Genomic DNA, 8,677 nt, shown 5'->3' on the forward strand with positions numbered 1-8,677 from the left:
TTCAAGTCAACCCCATCATCCCTTTTGTGTCCCCAAGAAGAGCAGACTAGGAGCAGGAGTCGGCCATTCGGCCCCTCGAGCCTGCTCCACCATTCAATACGATCACGGCTGATCTGATCATGGACTCAGCTCCACTTCCCCGCCCGCTCCCCATAACCCCTTAAAGAAACTGAATATCTTGAAGACAGAAATAGACAATGACCCAGCCTCCACAGCTCTCTGGGGCAGAGAATTCCACAGATTTACGACCCTCTGAGAGAAGAAATTCCTCCTCATCTCAGTTTTAAATGAGAGGCCACTTATTCTAAGACCATGCCCCCTAGTTCTAGTCTCCCCCATCAGTGGGAACATCCTCTGCATCCACCTTGTCAAGCCCCCTCAGAATCCGATAGGTGATCTTATCAAAACGTCTCATGCTTCTGAACTCCAATGAGTAGAGGCCCAACCTCCTCAACCTTTCCTCATAAGTCAACACCCCCCATCTCCAGAATCAACCGAGTGAACCTTCTCTGAACTGCCTCCAAAGCAAGTGTATCCTTTCGTAAATATGGAAACTGCCTGCCCTTATCACCAACTACCTCCTTTGCCTTGAATCTCCTGTCTTTCCCCCAATCACCGACCTTCCCATTGTCTCTCTAATCTCTCCTGCCTTCCCCCCAATCACAGACCTTCCCATTGTCTCTCTAATCTCTCCTGTCTTCCCCCAATCACTGACCTTCCCATTGTCTCTCTAATCTCTCCTATTCCCCCAATCACCGACCTTCCCATTGTCTCTCTAATCTCTCCTATCTTCCCCCAATCACCGACCTTCCCATTGTCTCTCTAATCTCTCCTGCCTTCCCCCAATCACCGACCTTCCCATTGTCTCTCTAATCTCTCCTGCCTTCCCCCCAATCACCGACCTTCCCATTGTCTCTCTAATCTCTCCTGTCTTCCCCCAATCACAGACCTTCCCATTGTCTCTAATCTCTCCTGCCTTTCCCCCTTTCAGCGACCTTCCCATTGTCTCTCTAATCTCCCCTGCCTTCCCCCAATCACCGACCTTCCCATTGTCTCTCTAATCTCTCCTGCCTTTCCCCCTTTCAGCGACCTTCCCATTTGTCCTTCCCTCCCCTTTTTGTCCTCCTTAAGAATCTGTTCATTTGGAACATTTGCCAGTTCTGACGAAGGGTCTTCGACCCGAGACGTTAACTCGGTTTCTCTCTCCACAGATGCTGCCTGACCCGCTGAGATTTCCAGCAGGTTCAGTTTTTATTTCAGATTTCAGCTTTGGCATAAACTCAAACTTGTATTTATATAGTGCATTTATATAGCACCTTTAAAAAGAAAAAAGGCTGAGGGGTGAGCTAATAAAAGTCTTTAAAAATGCTGAGAGTGGATACAGAGAGAATGTTTCCACTTGTGGAGGGAGACCAGAACTCGGGGCCATCAATGTACGACAGTCACTAATAAATCCAACGGGGAATTCAGGAGAAACTTCTTTACCCAGAGGGGAGAGAATGTGGGACTCGCTCCCACCTTTAATGTAGTGAAACATCCCCAGGCGCTTCACAGGCATATTACCAGATAACAATTTGACACCAAGCCACACAAGTAGAAATTAGCGCAGATAGCCAAGGAGCATTTTGAAGGAGGAGAGAGGGGTTTAGAGAGGCGGAGGGAGTTCCAGAGCTTGGGGCCCAGGCAACAGAAGGCACGGCCACCGATGGTGGAGCGATTATAAATCAGGGATGGTCAGGAGGGCAGTGTTAGAGGAGTGCAGACATCTCGGGGGGCATAGGGGTTGGAGGAGGTTACAGAGATAGGGAGGTGTGTAGGAGCTGGAGGAGGTTACAGAGATAGGGAGGTGTGTAGGAGCTGGAGGAGGTTACAGAGATAGGGAGGTGTGTAGGAGGTTAGAGTTGGGGGGGGGGGGGGGCGCGCGGGGGGAAAAGGAGCAAAGGCTATGGAGGGATTTGTAAACAGATGAGAATTTTGAAATTGAGGCATTGCTTAACCGGGAGCCAATGTAGGTTAGCGAGCACAGGGGGTGATGGGTGAGTGGGACTCGGTGCGAGTTAGGACACAGGGCAGTGAGCACAGGGGGTGATGGGTGAGTGGGACTGGGTGTGAGTTAGGACACGGGGCAGTGAGCACAGGGGGTGATGGGTGAGTGGGACTCGGTGCGAGTTAGGACACGGGGCAGTGAGCACAGGGGGTGATGGGTGAGTGGGACTCGGTGCGAGTTAGGACACGGGGACAGTGAGCACAGGGGGTGATGGGTGAGCGGGACTCGGTGCGAGTTAGGACACGGGGCAGTGAGCACAGGGGGTGATGGGTGAGCGGGACTCGGTGCGAGTTAGGACACGGGGCAGTGAGCACAGGGGGTGATGGGTGAGCGGGACTCGGTGCGAGTTAGGACACAGGGCAGTGAGCACAGGGGGTGATGGGTGAGTGGGACTCGGTGCGAGTTAGGACACGGGGGCAGTGAGCACAGGGGGTGATGGGTGAGTGGGACTCGGTGCGAGTTAGGACACGGGGCAGTGAGCACAGGGGGTGATGGGTGAGCGGGACTCAGTGCGAGTTAGGACACGGGGCAGTGAGCACAGGGGGTGATGGGTGAGTGGGACTCGGTGCGAGTTAGGACACGGGGCAGTGAGCACAGGGGGTGATGGGTGAGTGGGACTCGGTGTGGGTTAGGACACGGGGCAGCCAAGTTTTGGATCACCTCTAGTTTACGTCGGGTAGAAAGAGAGAGGCCGGCCAGGAGTGCGTTGGAATAGTCAAGTCTGGAGGTAACGGAGGCAGGGATGAGGGCTTCAGCAGCAGATGAGCTGAGGCAGGGAGCAGAGACGGGAGATGTTACGGAGGGGGGGGGGGGGGGGGGGGGGGAGAAAAACAGGCAGTTTTTGTTACGCAAGTTCTGAAGCCCCCTCTCCATGTTACATAAACACTGTACATAGGATTGGATTACACAGGATATACAGTACAGGAACAGGCCATGCAGCCCAACCAGTCTATGCTCCACTCAAGCCTCCTCCCTCCTTTCTCGCTCACACGACAGATTGCTGGGATGAGGAGGCTGTCCCACAAGGCGATTGGGTCTGTTACGTATGTAAACGTTGTAACTGTGCAAGACTTGCCACCAGAGGGCGCAACTGTTGGAGGCCCAAAGGTCACCAACACACCTTGGGCAAGAGAGTATAAAAAGAGATTGTCTGCTTGGGCACTCGAGTTGTATTAAAGAGACTAAGGTCACATCAGTTTAAGCTCACAGTACTCAGTCTTGTGGAGTTCTTCCATACTCAACAGGGCCTATACTCCTTGGAGTTTAGATGAATGAGAGGTGACCCCATGGAAACATTATCAGGCAGTTGCAGGGAGGGTGTTTTCCCCCCCCCCCCCGGGCTGGAGAGTCTAGAACCAGGGGTCACACAGTCTCAGGATAAGGGGTCGGCCATTGAGGACTGAGATGAGGAGGAATTTCTTCACTCAGAGGGGGGTGAATCTTTGGAATTCTCTGCCCCAGAGGGCTGTGGAGGCTCAGTCATTGAGTGTATTCGAGGCTGGGATCGAGAGATTTTTGCACTCTCGGGGAAAAGTGAGCGATATGGGGACCAGGCGGGAAAGTGGAGTTGAGGTCAAAGATCAGCCTCGAAGGGCCGAATCCATTTCTTGCAACTGGCAGTCAAACTTTGGACAACAGAGCATAAAACCAGAACTCAAATTAAAGACCATTTATTGGTGTGGAAATGAACATTTAATATCAATCTAAAAATCATACAATGCTCTCACCACAAACAGTAAATGACCAGATAGATCCATTGAAGCATCATTTAACTGGAAGTGATTAACAGGACAAATGGACTGGAAAATTAATTTCCAGGGACCCGACATCAATCCTCCACAAACCATCTCCGCCTCAATTTCAAAATCACTTGTGCGCTGGTTAAGTTAAAGGCAACATTTGCCAATGTTAATATGCCCTCAAGTCCTGGTTTAGTCCACAGCACTCACCTCGGAGTCACAAGATCAGAAGTTCAAGTCCCACACCAGGAGCTCAGGGACTGAGGGAGCACCGCACCAGCAGAGGGAGGGGGAAGCAGGGCTTTTACAGGAGACGTTAAACACAAGCACCATCTGTTTCAACAGCAGATAAAAGATCCCAGAACACTATCTCAAAGACCAGGGGGGGGGGGGAAGTTCTCCCCAGTGTCCTGGGACCAAGATTTTTTTTTCCCCCCCCTCAAAACAACATCAATGGTGATCTGGGTCATTATCACATTACTGTGTGGGAGCTGGCTGTGCACAAATTGGCTGCCACATTTCCCACAATACAACAGTGAGCACACGCCAAAAGTACTTCATTGGCTGTAAAGCACTTTGAGACATCCACAGGTCATTAAAGGCGCTACAAATGCAGGTCTTCCTTTCAGGATTAGAGGCTTAGATCTGCACTCCCAGCTACAATGGCAGATAGGGAGGGGGTGTAGGGTTGTTGGAGGAGGTTACAGAGATAGGGAGGGCATGTAGGCTTGCTGGAGGAGGTTACAGAGATAGGGAGGGGGTTACACAGATAGGGAGGGGGTTAGAGATAGGGGCACTGGAGGAGGTTACAGAGATAGGGAGGGGGTGTAGGGTTGTTGGAGGAGGTTACAGAGATAGGGAGGGCATGTAGGGTTGCTGGAGGAGGTTACAGAGATAGGGAGGAGGTTACACAGATAGGGAGGAGGTTAGAGATAGGGGCACTGGAGGAGGTTACAGAGATAGGGAGGAGTGTAGGGTTGCTGGAGGATGGGTGTAGGTTGCTGGAGGAGGTTACAAAGATAGGGAGGGGTGTAGGAGCTGGAGGTGGTTACAGAGATAGGGAATGAATGGATTTCATTTTGTAAGAATAGTGAGCCAAAAAGGATTGCCTCAAGCATTTTGGGGTTCTCAACAGACAGGAGCTTGCTCAAGCCAAGAGCAGAGGTGAGGGTCAAGAGAGGCAGGAAGGAAGGAGACAGGCAAAAAGGAAAGGTTTCCCTTCATGCTTTCCCCAGAAAGCAAGTTAAGACCAGGCTAGCAACTGCCTATTGAAAGGACCAAACAATTGCACATACTCTCTGCTTACCGAGTGTTCACTTCCAACTGCTCACCCCTTCTTACTGGTTCCACAGTTTTTATAATGCTAATGATCTACTTAAGGCTAATTATTTAATTGAATCACCTGTCCTAATTTGGGACAGGGAGGTCAAGATGTAGTTTTTTTTTAACTCCTCGTGTGTCCGACACAGCACAAGGAAGGCCAATGGTATCTTGGCCTTTATTGCAAAAGGGATGGAGTATAAAAGCAGGGAAGTCTTGCTCCAGTTATACAGGGTATTGGTGAGGCCACACCTGGAGTACTGCGTGCAGTTATGGTCTCCGTATTTACGAAAGGATATACTTACATTGGAGGCTGTTCAGAGAAGGTTCACTCGGTTGATTCCGGGGATGAGGGGGTTGACTTATGAGGAAAGGCTGAGGAGGTTGGGCCTCTACTCATTGGAATTCAGAAGAATGAGAGGCGATCTTATCGAAACGTATCAGATTATGAGGGGGCTCGACAAGGTGGATGCAGAGAGGATGTTCCCACTGATGGGGAGACTAGAACTAGGGGGCATGGTCTTAGAATAAGGGGCCACCCATTTAAAACTGAGATGAGGAGTAATTTCTTCTCTGAGGGTTGTAAATCTGTGGAATTCTCTGCCCCAGAGAGCTGTGGAGGCTGGGACATTGAATATATTAAAGGCGGAGATAGACAGATTTTTGAGCGATAAGGGAGTGAAGGGTTATGGGGAGCGGGCGGGGAAGTGGAGCTGAGTCCATGATCGGATCAGCCACGATCGTATTAAATGGCGGAGCAGGCTCGAGGGGCCGAATGGCCGACTCCTGCTCCTATTTCTGATGTTGTCATGTTCTCACAACTTGAGCCGCCTCGGGGAAACACCCTCCGTGCCTTTCGGTTCTGCGCGGAGGGAGGGGATTCCTGTACGGGCTGCTCCTGCGCACTCTCCACCTTGCCATCCTCGTCTGCCGTCCGGACATGCCATGGCGGCCATTTTGCCATCGGAGGAGGCGGGGGTCCCCGATGGAATGCCCTCTACCCGGGAGTCCTCCCCCTATTTATCGGGGACTTGGCCTGGAGGGTGGTGCACGGGACAGTCCCGTGCAATCGGTTGTTAAGTCGGTTCACGGGCTCCCGGGGCCGCCTGCGATTTCTGCGGCCTGGAGGAGTCCGTGTTCCACGTGTACGTTCAGTGTGCGAGGCTGCAGCCCCTCTTCCATTGCTTGAAGGGGCCACTCCTCAAATTCTGGCTGTGCCTCAGTCCCACGCTCCTGATCTTTGGGCACCCTGTGCGGAGGGGAGCGGGGCAGGTCCGAGGGCCTCCTCGTGGGGCCTGCTCCTGGGCCCTGGCCAAGGGAGGCCATTAACCGGTCCAGGCAGCGGGCGGTCGAGGGGGTCGTTCAGCCCCGACTGCCTGCCTCTCGTCCACGGGTTACATCCGAGCCGGGGTGTCCCTGGAGATGGAGCACGCGGTGTCCACCGGTACGCTCGCGGCCTTCCGCGAGAGGTGGGCGCCGGAGGTACTGGAGTGCATCATCGCCCCCGGGGCAACCACATTCTAATTTGTTTTTGTTACGGTTCCCTTTAACATTTATTAGTTCAATTTGCTGGTTCTAATAGTTGTGACAAGGGGGATCTTGGTTGAATTGTATTATTTTACAGGATTTGATCGTCTGGAGGCCAATCACGCTCGACCAGCTCCGCTGGGCAGGGCCACATTGTCCGCATGTCCCCCAGACACGAGACTCCCAAAGCCAGCGCTCTACTCGGATCTCCTTCACGGCAAGCGAGCCCCAGGTGGGCAGAGGAAACGTTACAAGGGACCACCCTCAAAGCCTCCCTGATAAAGTGCAACATCCCCACCGACACCTGGAAGTCGCTGGCCAAAGACCAGTCCGCCCTAAGTGGAGGAAGTGCATCCGGGAGGGCGCTGAGCACCTCGAGTCTCGTCGCCGAGAGCGTGCAGAAACCAAGCGCAGGCAGCGGAAGGAGCGTGCGGCAAACCAGTCCCACCCTCCCCTTCCCTCAACCACTGTCTGTCCCACCTGTGACAGGGACTGTAATTCCCGTATTGGGACTGTTCAGCCACCTGAGAACTCACTTTTAGAGTGGAAGCAAGTCTTCCTCGACTCCGAGGGACTGCCCATGATGATGATGACGATGAGGCGGGTAGAGGTCGTGGGTTTGGGAGGTGCTGCCGAAGAAGCCTTGGCGAGTTGCCGCGGTGCATCTTGTAGACGGTGCACACCGCAGCCACGGTGCGCCGGTGGTGGAGGGAGTGAGTGTTGGAGGTGGTGGAGGGAGTGAGTGTTGGAGGTGGTGGAGGGAGTGAGTGTTAGAGGTGGTGGAGGCAGTGAGTGTTGGAGGTGGTGGAGGGAGTGAGTGTTGGAGGTGGTGGAGGGAGTGAGTGTTGGAGGTGGTGGAGGGAGTGAGTGTTGGAGGTGGTGGAGGCAGTGAGTGTTGGAGGTGGTGGAGGGAGTGAGTGTTGGAGGTGGTGGAGGGAGTGAATGTTGGAGGTGGTGGAGGGAGTGAGTGTTGGAGGTGGTGGAGGCAGTGAGTGTTGGAGGTGGTGGGGAGCGTGGCCGATCGAGCGGCCGGCTTTGTCCTGGATGGTGTCGAGCTTCTCGAGTGTTGCTGGAGCTGCAACTCATCCAGGCAAGTGGGGAGTGTTCCCTCACACTCCTGACTTGTGCCTCGTCGATGGTGGGAAGGCTTTGGGGAGTCAGGAGGTCAGACACTCACCTCACAATACCCAGCCTCTGACCTACTCTTATTGCTTTGGTATTTATGTGGTTAAGTTTCTGGTCAATGGCGACCCCCCCAGGACGTTGATGGTGGGGATATTCGGTGACGGTAATGCCGTTAAATGTCAAGGAGCCGGTGGTTAGACTCTCGTTTGTTGGAGATAGTCATTGCCTGGCACTTGTGTGGCACCAATGTTACTTGGTGACTTTGCACCAAACTGCAATATATGCTCTACGACATCACAAACACACAGACTACAAGATGGCAGTACAGGAACTTGTCATGTGACCTTGTCACATGATCATTTTATTATATTTACATCAGGAGTTGCATTATCACAGTGGTCCACTAGATGGAACAGTAGTCCACTCGGGGGAGCAGTAGTCCACTAGGGGGAGCTCAATATTACACTTCTCCCTCCTTATTGAAGAAGTAGTCATGACAAATAATTATCATACATAACTTGTATGGCTATACACAACAAAAGATATGGACTTATTTTACAAATCAAACTTAACCATTGGTTTTCTGTCTCGAAGAGGATACCTTCGCTCTCGAGCAGAACTTTCCAAAACTTGGTGTCAAACTTCAACTCATTCTAGGCTGAGCCTGAGGAGAGTTTTTCTACACAGAGTCGAGATGAACACTCGTCCTGTCGGCGATGATCTTAACGCGCCGGTTGTTTGCGCCCGGTTCGTCGTCCAGCGTTGGACGCGCGACGTTGCAGCGTCCTGTCACGGTATGGCATGGCCACAGCAGAAGAGACAAGAGATCCGTTACCTGGCGTTCCCAAAACTCCCCGGGGATCTATCGGCGCCGTGATCGCCGGCTGTCGTGGTCGGATCCCGTTTGACATAGAAAATA

This window comes from Pristiophorus japonicus, chromosome 31, assembly GCF_044704955.1.
Source record: "Pristiophorus japonicus isolate sPriJap1 chromosome 31, sPriJap1.hap1, whole genome shotgun sequence".
In the NCBI taxonomy this organism is placed as follows: domain Eukaryota; kingdom Metazoa; phylum Chordata; class Chondrichthyes; family Pristiophoridae; genus Pristiophorus; species Pristiophorus japonicus.